Genomic DNA, 18,860 nt, shown 5'->3' with positions numbered 1-18,860 from the left:
AAGATTCTGTGGCCTACTCTGGTCTTATACTTGTTTGGTCTGTCTGGAGAAGACAAATTATGACTTTAGCCTAAGCCAGACAGAATATGTTGGATGTGTTTTGTTATTGTGAAAGCCACTGTTTTTGAAAGTGGCACAAAGAGGAGCTTGACCTCTCTCCTGTCTCTTTGTTTAGCCAGTGGAGGAGAAGGGAAATGCCAAAAAGCCTTCCCAGTGAGGAGGACTTTTCCTAAGGGTACAGCAGGATTAAGCTGGGCATTTATTTCTGAAATTTCTCCATTAATGTTCTTATGCAAATTAAATGTGAATCCTTGAAAAAAGAGCCACTATGCCAACTGATTGAAACAAGACAGGGCAAGAACTAGCTAGCAGAAGGTTGGCCTGCTTGGTGAGATAATAACAGCCAAAAGGATGTAGGTTGACTTCCTGAGGCCAGTGCAACTAGTCTTTGCTGGTGTGAAACTGGCAAAAGCTATTTGTCTGCTTTGGGGATGTTGTTGTGTGATGAGACAAGTAGAAATGTTTGTCTAATAGAAACAAAAGTAAATGGAGCTATTGAAGCATATTCCAGTTGGGAACTTAGCTACTGGATCTTTCAGAGCAGTTGCATGTGTATGATTCACTCAGGAGGGAGCTTAAACATAATGTCAAGTTCCCATTGGAGCATCAGAAGGGTGCCAGTACACAGATAAGGCAGGAATCTTTGAGTCCTTGATGTCTCAGTGGGCAACAGCATCCCAAGCTGAGATGGGAAGACCTGAACTGGTGACTGCCTGGGATTCCTCATGGCCACCAGCATGCAATGCCACCCTAGAGGTAACTCATGAGTTGTGATGGGACATGTTCAAAATACAACCTCTCTGTGGTTTTGGCCACTCTGAGACATGCATGAACCTCCATTCACTCTTCTTTACGCTTCCCGATGGTGGTAAAGCCACCACTGGATCCCATGGACTCCTGATCTGGGAAGTGAACGTGTTGGGTTTACGTGGCAGGGTGTGGGGGTGAGGGGTGGGAGTGGGGGTCTATAGGGGTTGGCTTCTGCAAGAAGCTGCTAGAAGCTTCCTCTGTGTCCCACAGTGTCAATGCCAGGCAGCTTCTAAGCAGACCAGGCCAAGGCTGAACTCACCAGCGATGATGGCAGCACCCCTGGGAAAGCTGAGCCCCTGTGTTGGTGGTAGTGCCCCTGGGATGATGTAATTAATACAAGAAAAATGTTTTTGCACAGACACATTTGTGGTCAGAGAAGACCAGAATGAGATTATGCGATAGCAATGACTCTGCAGACACCAAGGTTGGTGAAGGAGGGGGATGGAGATGCTCCAGGAACTGGAGCAGAGATTCCCCTGTAGCCCATGCTGAAGATCATGGTGAGGCAGCCCATGGTGGAGCAGATATCCACATGCAGCCCATGGAGGATCCCACACCAGAGCAGGGGGTGCCTGAAGGAGGCTCAGACCCTGTGTTAAGCCCATGCTAAAGCAGGCTCCTGGCAGGACCTGTGAACCTGTGGGCAAAGGGGCCCATGCTAGAGCAGGTTTGCTGGCAGAACCTGAGACCCCATGGGGGACTTGCACTGGAGGAGGCTGTGCCTGAAGAATGGCACCATGTGGGAGGGACTCCCATTGGAGCAGTTTGTGAAGAACTGCAGCCCATGGGAAGGACTCACACTGGAGAAGTTAATGGAAGACATTGTTTCTCATGGGAAGGACCCCATGCTGAGCAGGGAAGTAAGCTCCCTTCCCTGAGGAGGGGGCAATGGTAGAAAAAGTGTGTGATGAGTTGATCACAACCCCCATTCCCTGTTCCCCTGCACTGTCCCCCTGCAGGGCTGGCAGAAGGTAGAGAGTCAAGAATAAAGTTAAGCCCAGGAAGATGGGAGGGGTGGGGGATAATGTATTGTTAAGATTTGGGTTTAATTCTCATACTATGATATTATTGGTAATAAATTGGTAATTAATTTCTCCAAGTTGAGTCTGTTTGCACATGGCAATGATCTCTCCCTGTCCTTACCTCAAACTTTTCATTATATTTTCTCTTGTCTGTCCCTCTGAAGACAGGAGTGATAGAGTGGCTTTGGTGGGCACCTGGTGTCCAGGCAGAGTTAACCCACCTTGCAGAGCTGTGGAGCCTGAAAGAAGAGCTGAGGATGCAGGCATTTGGCTCCCCAGATGTGTTTGGCTGACACCTCTCCTGCTCCCATGGTCATTTGAGATGGGAATAAGGAAGCTCAGAGTCTGTCCCACGGGCAGGTTGCTGTTGGTTTTATTGGAAGCAGGCCCTTTGCAGATCCAGTGCCTGGGCTGGAGGCAGGCATCTTTGTTACCCATCTTTGTTACCCCTGTGCAAGGGGAGACCTCAGGGGCTGGCCTTCCCTCTCATGTGGGGCTGGAGCAGTGGGCAGAGCACAACCAACGGGGCTGACAGTCAGTGCAAGGACAGTGTGGGTGCTTAAATATCCAGCTCCACACACCTGAGACTAAGATGGCCTTGCTGAAAACAAAGTACACACAATGCCTCAGTGCCCTCTGTTCCTCCGAAAACAGCCTGCAGACAGCTGTGGAGAGATCACAAAGACCTCACACTTGAGAAGGAGGATGATTCCTAAGGACACTAGCCTGACAGAAGTGCTCCTGGGGTCCCTAGAGCCCCCAGGGTTTGGCTCCAGGGCTGGAGGCTTGCATTCAATCTGTCCCAGGGCTTTGGCCACCCACAGCTCCTTCCCCTGCTGCTACGGAAGTCTGTGTTTTGCCACCATATATTAAACTGGATTTGTTTTATTTTTTGACTCTCAGCAGGTCTGCGAACACAATTTTCCTTGCAGATCAGAGAAACAAATTCCAGGTGGATTTAGAAACTACCTTCCAGACTTCACACACTGCCACCCTAGAATGCTCCAGCCTATCTTATTCCACTTCATTGCATTTAGTTGTGACTCCCCAGAGCTTTGGTGGGGAGGGAGCCCGCACGCCACCTGCTACAGAGAGGGCTGAGATGCCACTGACCCCTTTTGCTTTCCTTTGAGCCTAGTAGAGCAGATGACAGATGTTTCTTCTCCTGTTGTGGTGTGTTGCAATGTCCGGTTTTAAACTTCCGGGGCCCTTCCCATGTGTACCTATCCCTTCTCCCTTCCCCCTCACCCCTTGCTGTTTTTAAATTCATCAAATTCCTTTTTCAGGGGGCACTGGTTACTCCAGTGCCCTAGCTTATTACAAAGCAGGCATGGTTTAGTGGGCTCAACCATTGCCGGTCTCCGCTGCTGCCCAGGGTACTGCTGTGCTGAGGGAAAAGGTGAAGGGCTGGCAACAGCGACACGCTGGGGTGGTCTTGGCAGCAGCCTTGGTCTGGTGTCTTCAGCAACACTCATCAGAGGCACTTTCCTGTTACAGACTAGAAGCATATCTTTTAGTGTAGGGGAAGGTTCCATAGGAAGGCTCAGGATTGCCGCTCGACACTGTTCATTGGCATTTGTAAACGCTATTTCTTCTAAAATTGCTTCCCTAGCATTTTCCTTTTTAACCTGTATTTCAATGGCTCTAGTTAGCCTTTCTACAAATTTCACAAAAGGCTCTGATGGTAGTTGTTTGATTTTACTATAGGGCTCAAAAGGCCCCTCAGGTTGGAGGGAAAAGAATGCCTTTTCAGCTGCTTCCTTTACTTTCTCAAGTGTTTCTGCAGGAATTGCAGCAGCTTGGACTGAGGGAGAAGACCATTGACCCTCACCACAGAGGTGATCAATAGTGATAGGGTTACCATTGTTGTCTTTTGCTGTGTTCGGATCAGCCTGTAAGCTTGGGAGAGCATCTTTTAGCAGTTGTTTCAATGCTGATTCCCATAATTTGAATTCCGTGGATGTCATGAGACATGAAAACAGTTGTTTTAAATCATGTGGAACCACAATAGTCCTACTTAATTCAGAATTTAAAAGGCCACGGAAATATGGACTGTGTGGACCATATTCTTTATGAGATTTACAGATCTCTTTAATCAATTGTCGTCCAAAAGAACTCCAATTAGCAGTTGGGGCTGCTCCAGCTTGAGCTGCAGGCTGAAACGTAACAGGAGCTAGCGACAACATGGCACTGTGCATTGGGTCTGCTGTCCCCTGCTCTGTATCCCTTGAATCAGAAGCATTGGGATCACAGCTACAGGTTTGGGGACAGGCAGTGGGTGTGTCCCCACCGTGGGAACCCGGGGAGGGGGCGGGGACAGGGAGCCGGCAAGGGGCGGGGAAACCGTGGGAACAGGGGGCGGGGTCAAGGGGCTGGCAGGGGGCGGGGTGAGGGGGGAAGGTGTCACGAGGAGCAGGAGGAGAGGGGGATGGGGCAGGAATTTTGGGATGCTTAAGAGGATTTTGGGAAGAAGAAGACCAGGTTTGGGAAGATGCCACGTGGCACCCACCATTTTGCGGACCCCCTAGGGACTGGGGGCCATTTTGGACATCACTGCTCTCCGGAAAGCTAACACGTGCTCTGGGTTTTAGAGGAGGGGATTGGGAAAGACACGCAGCCTGGCCAGGGCTTTGTGAACAAAACAACTCAGGTATTCTTGCACTCTCTGGGAGCTGACTTCCCAATGAGTTTGCACTCTTTAAAATACCAAGTTTTGGGGAAAGAGGTTTAGGGGTTTTAGAAGGAGAGGGAGGAACAGGGAGAGCAGAGGCACATGGCTTTACATTTGGCTTTTTCTCCATTTCCTTTTGTTTGAGCAATGCTGTTCGAATTTGTAAACTCCAGAACACTAATTTAGCTGAGGATAATTTGCCAGATTGTCCTTAGGTTATCAATTCATTCCCAACTTTATCCCAGAATTGAATATTGTGGATTTCTTCAGGGGAAATGTTTGGGAACTGCAGAAAAAGCCATCTTATAAACTGTTTCAATTTTCCTTTAGAGAATTTCACATTACTCTTGATTAAAATGCTAACAATATCATAATACACTCCCCTTTGTACAATGCTAAGTTTGGAACCCATGATAGATGTAAAAAAGCAGAGTACTTAATCCCGCCTGACCAAAAACAAAGCTAAAATCAGCTACCAATTTCTAAAAAAAACCACAGATAGAAAGAGATAACGAGCAGACAAAAGCTTCACAATGCAGCTGTATATACTGCTTTTAAAATTCCCGGGCAGCAGCAGCAGGGCACGCCCTGCCGAGCCGAGGCAGAAACAAAGCTTCCCCCGCGGTGGAATGCAGCTCCCCCGCGGAGCAGAGGGAGCAGCCACTCCACGTGGCAGCCGAAACCGGGACGCCCCCCCCGCCGCCGCCTGTGCAGAGCACTCCCGACCCCGCAGGTCCCCCGGCCACGTGGAAAGAGAGCCCCCCCCCCTCCCCCGCAAAGAGAAAGAGAAAGAGAATCTCCTAACACGTGTCTGAGCACGCTGCTGAGCCGGGGGGGAAGGGCGGCAAGCGATCCCGCTCCGGCGCGAATTCTAAAAAACAGTGAAACACGCGGCAGAAAATAAAGCTAGAATGCTATAGATTTCTGTCTGTGGGGCTGCGCAGCCAAAAATGCAAAGGCAAAAAGGAACAGAACTCGCGGCAGAGTCTGTTTTTGAGCTTCTGCTCTACCGAAAGCAGAGATACTCACGTGAAATGGAAGCTGTAGGCTGGGTTCTAGGCAGGCAGGTCTCCACCGGAAAAGGACCTCTCTCTGGGTGCAAGAGAGGCTGCCCTTTTCTCCCTCTGGAAAATCTGCTCACCACAATGAAGCAGGGCTTTCCAAAGGCGCCGAACAGTCCACGAAACTTTTTCTGGGAGTATTCCCAAAGTCTCTAGCTGGGAGTCTTGAAGCCAGGCTCCTTTCAGCTGGATGCACGGCTGGCAGAAGCTTCTCTGAGGAACTGCGAGTCCGTTTTCGGGCTGCAGAGTCGAGCCACCCACAGGGACGCCAATATACTGGAATACGTATCCCAATATAACCAGTTAGATGGTGCCCAGGCCAGTTCTGACCTTCGCTGCTGGGCCACAGGCAGCACTGCGGTGTTTTACCCCAGAGATACCTTGGCTGGCGGCAGAGTGCAGCGGGGCACAAGACAGGACTCCGTTCTCCTCAGGAGAGAGCTTCTGGCGATGGTGGAGATAAAGGGAATGGATTCTGCTAGAAGGTAGCCAGATGTTTATTCCAAGAGTACAGAGGTCTGCACTGGGCCACTGCTGCTAACAGAATACCGGCCGCATGGTCTCATTAACTTTATAAGCTCGGGGACAGGGGAAGGGGAGGGGACAGGTGAGTTACCAACCAGGTGAAGGGGGCAGGGTCTCAAGGGAGGATGACACTTAGACAGTCCAATGACCCCCAGGCCTGAGGAGCATCCTTTGAAATCGACGAATCACACGACGCCTTGCTGGTATGTTAGCCTGATTGACAGGGCACACTCAGCAAGGGGTGAGGGGGAAGGGAGAAGGGATAGGTACACATGGGAAGGGCCCCGGAAGTTTAAAACCGGACATTGCAACACACCACAACATTCTCCTTTCACAGAACCTTTCTGTTCTGCTGTTCTCACTTCCATTCTCTCTCCACACTATTTTTCATGATCACACACACTTCAGCACTTGCCTTTTCCAGCTTCTCATCTGACTTCCCAGTTTGGCTCCCACTTTCAAATCTCTTTGCACACTGTCATCTCACCATTAGCTGCAGTCTCCCCCAGCTCTAGCACACACTCCAGCTGCTCCACTGACTTTTATCTCCACTTTCTTCTCCTTTTCATCTTTCCTCTGCCCTGAACTTTTTCAGGAAGATTCCCTGAGTGCAGGCTGTCACATAAAAAGCTCTGACATTGTCTCTGACCCTGTTTTCTGTTTCCATTAGTATTTTAGGAACAGGCTTGGGACTGGCATGCGTCACTTTTTGGTTTGTCCTGTTGTAAAGAGATCTTAGGGAAGAGAAAGGGGCAGGTGCTCTGGGGGTTTGGACAGACTCAACACCTATTGGTGTCTGACCCCAGTGGGAATGGAGGTATGAGCTGGTAAGGCAGCCTTGCAACAAGACTTTTATACATAAGTATAATTATGTATTAATTATAATGCCTTTTAATTAAAGGCATTTCCTCAAGTACTTTTGCATGAGTATCTCATGAGAAGAGTAGGTAAAACAATGCATTAGCTTTCAAAGTAAGTTGTCCAAGTCTGGTTTTGACTGGATGTCCCATCATAGGAGCTGTATTGCCAGAGGACAGGTGTCCTCTTCCCTGCCACATTTACTATATTTTGCCTATTTGCCCCTCAGATTTTGCTATGAAAGCAGCAGTGGCTACCAGGAGTGTCTGCTCTCCCCTGCCAACACCTCCTGACTGCTCAGTGGTTCACCACTGAGTTTCATGCATGAGCAATAAGGGCTCAGAGACTGTTTTTCATCCAGGTAGGAACTGTGTAAGTTGTGCAGGCTCAGATTTTGTTGGTGATCTGTATGAAACAGACCCTCCTTCCTGTGTAGCAGATGTGAATTCCTTCAAGATTCAGGAAATGTATTAAAAAAAAATAAAAAGCTTAACTCCAGGAGAAAGACAAGAGGGTTGTATCTGTTAAAGAGGGACGTAAATGAAACAGGGGTCTTCCTCAGGATGTCATCTGACCTGAGCACAGACCAGACTGATGCTGTTTCTCTCTATTTCTGTGATGGGTGCACTCAGTCAAAGTTTTGTGTCTTTGTTCATCTGAGTTGAATTAACCTGGAACTTTCCTACTCTGCTTGGTACTCTGTTTTGGGTGGTAGGCACTCTGGCAGGCCATGGCATACCAGAGGTGTGTGCTACCCAGAAACACAGGTGTGAGACAAGGAAGATCAAATGCTCATGGATCCCTGCAACTGTCACTGAGATTTGTGGAGACACTTACGACAACACTATTAATTTTTCCTGTAACAGAACCAGCAGCTCATTCATTCATTCATTCACTTCCCTTTTAAGTTGAAATATCCTCCTTGCAGCTCAGGTGCAGGGAAATGAAAGGCCCATCTTCCAGTTTACTCTTATTTTCCAGCATATGTGCTACACCGTCTGACTGCAGTGGCAGCTCTGGGTTGGCAGTCTTGGCTCTGGCTAAGCACATCTTCCTTTTCTGTGTGACTATCAGTCATGTGCCTTCTGCAGCCACTGTCCATGCTTTGGGGGATGTTTTGGGGGTTCCCTGCTGAAACAAGGCTCTGCCCTGGCAGAACTCTCCAGACCTACAGCGATGGCAGTGCCTTTGGGCTCTGGTTTACATAAGGGGCCATCCAAGAAGTCTGTGTCTGTCCTGTGTGTGCTGAGACCCAGCCTGGCCCTGTGGCACGTCCCTGGCTCCAGCACTGGCCCTGAAACAAAGGGCCAGCACCATGATCACCTGTTGCTCTCTGCTGGCAAAGCTCAGGAAGATGCAGTGACAGGGTTCTTTTATACTTGCTTCTGGCCTCCTAGTGAAGCATTTTGGACATTCTGCTCAAATGTGTTGTAATGTCAGCAGGTGTCTTTATGTGCCAAAGGCAGAGAAAAGTGTGAGATGGGGACAGGAGCCCAGGTGGCCTTGTCACCTGATGCCCCGAAGGGACAGAGGTTTATTATCCACAGCAGCAGGGGAGAGATCTCTCAGGATTTATATGCATAAATAGGCATATATATACACACACAGATATATATACAAATATATATATAGCTCATCTACAGGAGTTATGTTCTGTGTGTTCCCAAATGAAAGCACCAGTTCTCCTCTCCTCCACAATATATATATTTTTGGTTTTGGTGCAGCTTCAGGACTCAAGAGAAGGTTTTCCTTTTGCAAGTTTCTAGGTAGGGGTAGAAAAGAATTTGAGCTATTACTGACTAGAAACTTTAAGTGGAAACCTTGCATAATTGAGCCTTGTCCTTGTACCTGTTAACAGCAGTTGGTGGAAAGGTTATGAAAATATTTGTGAAATATTTTTATCCATATAGGCAGGATTGTGTGGCAGGACTTTGCTGCTTTCCACTATAATGCAATGTCAGTGATAGACATGTTTCTTCCTGTCTTATCAAAGGAGGTGTCCTAGGCTGTTGGAAAGGATGGAGTTTGAAGGGTGGTCACTCCAATGTTGCCTTCACAGAGTTGTGGTGTCCATGACTGCCAAAATGGTCTAATGCTGCTCCTCTGTGTCCCTCTCACTCCTTGGATACTAAGCAGAAATGTTATGGCCCTGAATAACAGTGGTGAATGTTAGACCTGCAGTTTTAAGGCTGGTGTAAAGATTACTACCCAAAAGGCAAAACTAAGGAGAAAATATGAAGAAAACTCCATGTACTTGAAGTAGTTCTCTTTGATCTTAATTGTTTTAGGAAAGGATGCATGACCCTGAGATCACCTATGGACTCATCCTATGTTCACCTGAGACATGAGCTTTCAAATCCTTGCCCTGCTCTATGTCCCTTTGATGGCCTTGGACTTCTTTGTGTTTCAGTCCCGACTCGCCTGCGTGCGACAGTGATTTCAGACCCCACAAGCACGGTGATGGCAAGAGCATGAAACACCAGCTGCTGTTGTGAGGTTTTCAGGTGGATGGTATAGCCTGGAGCAAGAGGCTGTGTCATCACCACAGTGCTTTCTAAGGCCTTCTCATCCCAGAGCACCAGAGCCAGAGCAGAGATTCCAATGATCAGGCACTGGGCTGCCAAGGGCATCCCATGCCTGGAGGCTCCAGCTGCTCTCACTAAGCTGAAACATTAATGCTGGCCCTCTTTGTATGGAGCAGCTGCTGTTATGGAGAACTGCAGCCAGGCCTGTGCTCTCTCAGGGGGCACAGCTGGAGCTGCACGCCACATCCTTTCTTGAAAGGAAATAGGAGAAATGCAGAGGGCATTGCAGACCCTTGCTGAAAATGATTCTATTAAGGGGTGGGTAATTTTTTGTTTAGATGTAAAATGTTAGATCCTTCAGGAGGATTTCTTTGCAAGCACAGACTTGGACCTAAGGTGTAATTTGCTCTCACTGTGTGCCAGAGGAATCCCACTGCCTTGTAAGGCCTATCAAGTGCAGATAGGGACGATGCACCCATTTAGCAGAGAGCAGATTTATTCCTTAGACAGTCTTTCCCTTTTGGCATCTACTTGTGCAATCATCAGCTCCTGGTTGAGTTACTATGGTAATAAGAGTATATCATGGGCACTACACTTACTCACTGTTGCCTGGGTCACAGGAGAGGAAAAATAGCAGAGCAAGATGCTTCATTTCTTCATTTTCTACACACCCATGCTAAGAATGTGGGAAAGAACTGGAAAGGACCAGAAGTCCCTACATCTTCCACACCCTGCTAGCCATGTTTCACTTGCAGGGCAGACACAGAGACAGACACTCCTTCCTGTGCCCCAGGGGATCTGCCTCTGCAGCCCGTGCAGCTCCCAAGACTGATGTGCCCGAAGAGCAGGATGTGACAGTGCCACCAGATTTCTCCAGCGGCAAGATGAGGACTTTGCAGCGGGCTCTGGGAATGCCAGGGGACAGTGCTTCATGCTCAGAGTGCTTCTGGTTCATCTGAGAGGGTTTTGAGGGAGAGGAGTGCTGCAGCAGGACAGTGAGTGCTGACCGGCCGTGCTGGGTGCTGTGCTGCAGGCACCTGGAGGGGCTCACTGCTCCCCGTGCAGCACCTGGGATCACCCACCTGCCTGCGTGCACCAGGGGGGCTCTGACAAGGGACAAGGAGATGATGTGGGTGTGAAAAAGATGTGCTGGACTGGCCAGACTCAGAGTCTGACTGCTTGTGCAGGGGCTCTGCTGGGGGAGTTCAAAAATGAAATGGGGAGTTGGGCTGTGATGCCTGCTATGCAAACTCTGTCAAACCTGCCCTTTCTTCTAGGGTCTAGAGAGCTTACAGAAAAATCCTTTCCTTGGTGCAGAAAGCCCCATTTCATGGTCCATGGGGTATTCTGAGACTATAAATGTGCACATGAGAGGCAGAGGAAGAGGAGGACTCTGAGGTCCTGGCCTTGCAGCCTCAAGCTCTGCTGTTTTCCATCTTCACTGCTTCAGTCAGGCTATTTTTATCACTTGGGCTGCAGTTTTTACTTACTATTTTTATCCTGTGTTACTGATTACTCCTGATTATGAAGGAATTAAACTTGCTCAACATATGTTAATGATTCTGTGTTACACAGTGTCAATTGGAGGATGGTGTCAGCAGCCAGAGCTTGGGAACAAAGTCTGTGTAGGGGCCCAGCCCCAGTTTGGCATGGGAGAATAAGGGCCAGGCACTGTCAGGTTTTATAACAGAACATATAAGAGCCCATGCTGGTTTTATTCCTCCTTTTTACTTGACTGAACACTCAATCAGGAAGAGTTTCTAAGTCACAGTCATAAATAGCCAGAAGAGGCAAATCTAACAAGCTGTCAGGACTTATTTTCCCAGAAAGATGAGTACAAAATGCTGCTCTTATTTACACTACTCATGCACATTTTCCTTGTTCTAAAGGATTCACTACTGCATATAGTGTACTACTTCCAATCGAATGAACTAATTTCTCAGCAAATTGTTCTACCTTTCCATAATCCACTAGTGGGGTTTTTGCTTGCATCTGTTGGAAATATTATTTAAGCAACTGGGAAGAATTTAAGCTACACTGGTCTGGAAGAAAAGAGAATCTTGTGAATTAGTCACACTCAATTATCAAGATGCTCAGGAGCCAGAAGAAACAGGCCTGCATGTGACCTCCAAGGTTACCTCTGCTCCTACCCCAGAGGGAGAGAAGAGCATTGTTTCCAAAATGAAGAGCCTTTCCTTCACTTGCACCCCCGCACAAGGCCCTGGCCCAGCTCATGAGAGCCTGCAAGGTCAGCTGGTGTGGCTGGAGCTGCTCTGAGCAGCTCAGTGCTGTGCCCTGCAAAGAACCTGAGCTTGGACACAAACCGAGGTACTCCACACTTAAAGGACAGTCCAATTTCAGAGAGCAGATGGATGGCAAGTGAGCCCAAAGAAAGGGCTGGAGACAATTTAAACTGCACCTGCATCCAGCACTGGATATCTACAAGCTGTCAGTACTGCCTCAGACAAGCTATCATTTATCCTCCTGTATAAGCACATCTTGCTCTTAAATGTGTAGTTAAGAGAAAGAATTACTACACTAGTAAGGACTGCATTTGCACTTAAATGAATTTTTAAACATCTTCTTCTTTAACCTTCCTGACAGAATAGACATGTCTGCCTGTGAAAAAATTGAAAACCAATAAATAATACATCCACTGAGTACTTCACCTTGGGAAAGGTCACATTTTGAAATGTCCGTCTGTTCATCAAATTAAACTTTCAGTTTGATGGAAGGGAAATTCTTTGGATTCAAGGACCAGTAGCAGAACTGATTGTATGATGGGTCTTTGAGTTAAAACAATAGCATCAAAAGCCAGGTTGGTGTTGCTGGAGCAGCCTTCTCCTGCAGGGAACACGCAGAGTCTTACTGCTTCAATACCCACTCAAAATAATTAACAGCATATCTGTAACATGACACAGAGTGAACCTCTGTGAGTGAACCTCTTCTAAACTCTGAAATTCTTAATGGCTACCATGCTTCAGACTTTGGGACTGGGGATTGTGGCCCAGGTGTTCCGGCAGAGGGGTGGTGCTGGCCCTCAAGAGGGAAACCTTGATCTGGGCAGAATGACTGTGCTAGGGTAGCCCACATGCTAAGGAAGGCTGCTCTCCCTGCCAGGGACCCCTCCCTGCCCACTTTGAGAAAAATGTCATGCTACTCTTGTTGGAATTTCTACAACTAAACAGAAATGCCCAAGGCACTTCTAAAAGCTCAGGGCTTGGAGCAGGGTGTGCAAGGAAACTGCCTCTGGTTGGGAGGGACATGGGTAACAGGCACCTGAGCTGAAAAACTCACAACTCTGGCACACTCAGAGCAATTCATGATGCATCCCTGGGGAACTGTCCTGAGACCAGTAGCACAGCAGAGATGAGGTGTTGAATGTAAATCCCTTCTGCTGCCATGTACAGGGAATTCAGGGAAGTTCACAGAGACTGCATTTTCCAGGCTGACAGCCATGGCTCACCACTACAGGGGTTCAGAAATTAGAGACAAAATGGGGAAGGAGCTCTACTGGGCCAAGCAGGAAAGCTTCTTTCATGCACATCATGGCTTAGAAAGCCACTCAATATCTGTGGGAGGCAGAAAACTGGGTGGGAAGTGGAGGGGGAGGCTTGTGAGGGAACAATTCACAGGCATCAGAGTTGCTGGGGTGGCTTGTTGGCCAATGGCAGGAACATGCTGTGGAGAAGTCCTGATGTGCAGGCTGGGGTGAAGCTTGGTCTAGGCTTACCATGCAGTATGTGGTAGGAGGGAAGGGAAATTTTGCTTATTTCCAACTTTATGGTTAGAACATTAGCCTTTTATTATTATTAATTATTATTAGCACAGATTTCTGTATTTATGCTACTCTTGCCCTGTGTTCTACATGATCTGAGTGCTCTTTACTGGTACCACTGTACTCCAGTAAAGCAGTGTTGTGGACATCCCCCCTGTAACAGGGGGCATGACAATCTTCTGAAGCAACTTTGCCTTCTGCAAGGCTGTCAGGGTCAGTTTAGGAGCAAGATATGAGAGCTTTGGGACAAAAGCACTGGACCCATGCCTGCCTGTCTGTGAAATACTCTTTATCCTTTGTCCTGCCTTTCTCTTCTTTGCCCAACCTGACTCCATTTGAATGCAGCAGCCCTATTAGCTGCCTCAGTCATATGTGCAAGGCTTTTCTGCAAGCTTTTCTGGAGAATTATATACACACATCTATCAGTGTGCATGTTCAAAATGCAGGCAGAGGCACAAAAGCAATGCTAGGAGTGATCTCATAGTAAGGTGCTGCTGGGTATTGTACATGGCTGAAACATGTATACACTGGGGTCGTGCATTTTCTTAGTGCATCACTTATGGACAGGCCATGATGACTGTACATGTTGCATTTCTGCCATATTTCTGTCATAGTAGAAGGCAAAGCTGGAATAACAAGGCCTGTATCAACTCAGAGCACAGCCATAAATTCTAGGAATGCTTCTGAGGCAAGTTAAAACAAATTAGCAATTATCATGACTGACAGGTACTCTGCAGCAACCAATGAGGTGCCTACCCATGAATACTAAAAATCTCTCAGCAGAGGAGTTACAACTGTGGCTGTCAACGTAGCTATAATTAGGCAGCTCTAAGTGAAATGACTTCTTCTCAGATGTACTCCCTTGAGAATCCAAAGATCTGGATTGTCATACAAAGGAAGGAGATTAAAAGGGGCTGTTGGTTGTTTGTGGCAGGTTGGTTGTAGCAGGGGCTACAGAGGCCAGTTAAAACAGGACCCTGGTGGAGTGGGCACAGGACTTGAACTAGAGCAGGGTTAGTCTGCCTCTCAAGCCAAACTGTCACACTCTGCATTCCCTTTCTGTCTTTTCTGTGGCCCCTCAGCACCTCACAAGTACCAGAGTTATGCCTCTCAAGCACCCAGAAGTATTAATCACTTGAAAGATGAGTTAATAATCTCTGAGTTGTTGAGACATGCTGAAGGACAAGCTGATAAATTTTCATTGCACAGTGGGGAGGGGTTCCTCTGATTGGATATCAGGTTGATGACAAGTTCAGAAGTCTCCAGGGACACAGATGAATAGACAGAAGTTTTCTGTGTGAGCAGGAACAATCACTTATAAATACAAAACCTCCCATGGAAAAGTCAAGCAGTGTTAAAAGACACCCATACCTCCCTACTTAAGGATTAATCTTTGCATAAAGTCTAATTTTTGCTGCACAGTTTCTCCAGTGCCTAAAAGAAGCATGTCTTTCTTCAGCATCATGCCTTCTATTTTTACAGTTTAGGAAAAAAAAAAAAACCAAAACCGCCCATAAAACATTTGTGGACAGAAATAGCTCTCCAATTACCCCTGAGTTCCTATGTAAGTTTTCATGCTGGATATTGCAACCCTGATCTTGGTCTTTACATGGGACACCACTTTTTGCAGTGGGTATGTCTGAAAGGGACTCATCCTTGAGGAAACTATACTGGCCTAAGATGGTCTGGGCTCTGACATGTTTGCTAAGATGAAGCAGCAGCCATGACAACAGCAACTGAGAAGGATATTAAACTATCATTGATTAAGTCAGCTCTGACTGTAATGCTGAAATCAGCCTGACTCCATCCTGGATGTTGCAGACTAGACTGCATTTCCACAACAATAGAAAACATCACTTCTCAGCCTTGCTTAGTGCTGTTGTCCTGGGAACAGAAAATTTCTACTCACTCCTCAAAATGCTGATCTGTTGACTCATTTTTCAGGTGAGATGTTGTTAAACCTTTCTGGGTGTGTTGGTGCTGCATCCTGTTTGTGCAGGAGTGATGGGCTCAGTTTTGTTTCCTGCTCCCCATGTGCCCATTCTAACAGAAAATGGCCTTGGATTAAGAAGCAGGATTTTGTGATTCTAGAGATGCCTTAACTCACTGCTTCTAATCTTTGTAAAGGATTCGATCCATAAGGGCTAAGCACCATTCAGCTACTTTCCAAGAGATTACAGGTTTACATGAGATTGATAGGAAAGATGTGTGCTAATGCCTTTACAACAATTCCACATTTGGTGAGGGTATGGGTGTTAATGTCTTTGAAATGGATCTTAGTATCTATACCAACTTCAAGCCATAGGTTTGTTACAGAACTCGGACAGTTTGACTCCTGAAATAGACAAATGGGTTGGCATAAGCCTGAGTTTCTGAACTTTGGGGGGAAATGACAGGTTCAAAGGGGGAATATGTGATAGGAAGTTTGGGAAGGCTGTACCTTCCTAGTACCTCAGCCAATAGGGAAAGGAAGAGGGCAACATACAGCTGGAAGTTTAGGATAAAAGGAGGCTGTGCCCTCCAAAATCTCAAGAGAGAAAACCCTGTGGGCATTTGCCCCACCAGACTCTCTCCCCTTATTCAAAGAAGGTTGCAGGACTCCTCTGGCTCCTTTATGGACACTGGATTTTCATAGTGGGATTTTCCATACAAAGTATGCTTTATGTGGATCTCATGGGCAGCAGGGGCCCATGGCTGGAAGGTGACTGTGAGGTCACATCTGTCACATCCCCTGAAAGGCCTTTCCCTGCAAGAGATGTGCCTGCAGGCAGCATTTAGGATTCAGGCCATTGACTCTGGCTAGTGCCAGACTTGCCAAGTTGTGACTTGGCCATCACATTCAGCTGTAGAATCAGAATGTTTGTTTCAGTCCTGAGGAGACAATGGAAAGCCTGAAGTGCTGAATTAACCTAAGGGTAAATAATTCTAGAATTCAAATTTCCAGGTCTTTTTACTCCTTCCTTTCATGTTTCAGGGAGCTGCTGCCCACATGGGATGGCAATATGCTGTCACCATCAGTGCACCTGCACGGAGGACAGAAGAAGAGCAGCTCCCTTCTGTGAGTCACCGTGCTCCCATCTGAAACATTGGGTAATATTAGCAAGGAGTTTCGTAAGTATGCCTTTCCTCCATCTGGCAGTTTGATCCATGTTCCCCTGTCATCATTTCTGATGGAATCATTTCACATGTAATGCCAGCCTGTCTCTTGGGTGTTTAAAAAGCGAGGCAGGCGCTGGAACTCCAGAGCAGAGACCTTCCCCCATGTCTCTGCTGGCTGGTGTTACCCACTGCGTGCCAGGAGGAGCGCCTCACCTCGCAGCAGTCGCCATCTCTTATGTTTGCCACGATGGAAACATTTTTGACTATATAAAAGAAAGTGTATCCAATGGTGACCACTACCAGAACAAAAGAGCAAGGCTGAGCACTAGCCAGTGTTTTCATGTGCAAAACAAGCACCACCCACACATGCTTGTGAGAGAGAGAGGTGTAAAGGTGACGCCGACACTGTTAGGGACAACTACAGTCGAGGGAGGGGTAGAGGTTCATTTTCAAATGACAAGTGGGAGTACAGCTCTCAGATGAGTCACTGAGGAAGAGCCCCCGCAGAGGAGTCTCACACCTCTTTACTGCCTTGCAGAGCTGCTCCTTGCTGCCTCTTTGCTCCTGTCCTACTTTCTAGGAAAACTGCAAAAGTTCATTGCGCTCTCACAATGCCCCCAACAGCAATTTCGAGCAACCTGCACTCATTAAGCCATACAAAGAGAAATCAAAAGATGACAGACAACACTTTTCACTTCTCCTTGCATGAGTAAGAGCTGAGCCTGACTTGCATGAGGTGGAGAAGGAGAGTATCTGAGAGTTTCTATGAATCTCACAAGCATGTAACAGGAAGAAGGTTTTACATTTCTGTAGAGAAAATCATGGTGCATAGAAAATAAAAAAGTATTCTGCATACTCCACTTTGGGCCTTCATTACTGGTCAGAGGACAAGTTCTGTCACTGTGTCACCAATACATACCTGAAGATGTTTGCATCAACAACAGACCCATCAAGAATACTACTGAAAACTTGAGAGCCCAGCCATTATATGGCCTCATGGTCCAGAACTCTATTACATCTTCTCCTTTTCATAGAGTCTGACCAAAAATTGCAATGTAAATAGCATTTTGGCGTCCCTCTTACAGGACCCAGCCTGCAGACGTTCATCCTATCGGGGGCAAGACACACTTGCCCATGTCTCCATGATCCTTTGGAACAGGGTGGTGGGAAAACAACAGGGAACTGAGTGATCTGTTCTGTTGCATCTCATCCAGTTCACCCTTCCTTTCAGAGAAAGAGTTCTCAAGAAGAGTCTCCCTTCATCTATATTATCTTTGCAAATCCTTGACTTAACCTGTACTTGGAGAGAGGACCAACTGAACTGTATTTCCAGGATAAGAGTCTAATCTGTGGCAACCACTTTGAGTTCACAATTCTAATCTTTCTTCATGTTAGATTTTAATCAAACATTAGGTAACACCTGTATCACTGAAATGAAGTTCTTTAAAAGCTCATGAAAAGAACTGGGTTGCAATTCTTCAAAGTAAAATTCTAATATGCTCCTGTTCTTCCCTCCACTTTATTTGCACTTGCAAATTTCTACCTGAGGATGCTGTAAAAATGCCAGCACAAAAGGAAGTACCACTTCTTACACACTGAACCCAGACTAGTGGGGCTGATTCTTAATGATGGCCACAAGTCAGCATGTTTGCAAACAGTTCAGAAGCAGCATTCACTCATTCAGCTTCCAACACAGGCTGGTAGGGATAAATCATCACAGACAAGTACCAGTTTACTGATTATCAAGGATTCCCAATGTCTGATGTCACCCTGCTGTTTATCTATACTGAGCATCAGAACTCTCTGACATCCTACAGGAGTTTCTGGGAGTAAGCTGCTGGTAAGTATTTCTCAGGCAAAGCAGCTCAGCAAAACTCACCCATTATCAGGAAATAACATTTACAACTAAAACTTCCTTAATAGACTGATACTGGGAACAACTGATGCTTAACCTTGAGAAGGTACAATATTGAAGCCTGAACCAGAAATAAAGAGGAGATAGCAAGATCCCATTATAAGGGTCTTAGTAATAGTGAAGCATTCTTGTTTCTGTAGGACCCTTAGCTACCACATTTATCTCAGAGAAAAATCCAAACCGAAAAAACCCTGATTACAAACATATCAAGCAACATTTTGAAAATGGTCATTGGACAATACCAAAAAGCTCTGATAGTTTCAGAACTTTGTATTTTGACTTCAAATTTATTCTTAACCAGACTATGATCCTCCATCAACATAATATTAGGAATTTTGAAAGCTCTTCCTTTGCTATGAAACATTTAAAAAGGTGACAGAGGCCCCCTCAACCTTCACTCTGTGAGACAAAACAAGCCCAGTTCATTTAGACAGTGTTGATAAATTGTTTTTCATTCTCCCATCGATGGCTGCAGCTTTCTCTGCCTATGGTGCAGTCTTGAGCTGTTTCTCCTTGAGTACAGGTGTCTTGAACTG

At 46.8% G+C, this 18,860-nt stretch overlaps 1 long non-coding RNA gene across 2 annotated transcripts in view; it reads left to right on the top strand.

The window, feature by feature from the left end:
* Positions 1-18,860, top strand: part of LOC141731142 (uncharacterized) — a 45,067-nt gene that overhangs the window by 16,953 nt on the left and 9,254 nt on the right. For both annotated transcript variants that reach the window (XR_012583071.1, XR_012583070.1), the window contains exon 3: positions 16,285-16,421. This is a non-coding gene — a long non-coding RNA (uncharacterized LOC141731142). The remainder of the gene's footprint in view (positions 1-16,284; positions 16,422-18,860) is intronic.

This window comes from Zonotrichia albicollis, chromosome 1 (genome assembly GCF_047830755.1).
Source record: "Zonotrichia albicollis isolate bZonAlb1 chromosome 1, bZonAlb1.hap1, whole genome shotgun sequence".
NCBI lineage: Eukaryota > Metazoa > Chordata > Aves > Passeriformes > Passerellidae > Zonotrichia > Zonotrichia albicollis.
Note: the sequence above shows the minus strand (reverse complement) of the source record. Positions and strands in the feature narration are given on the sequence as shown.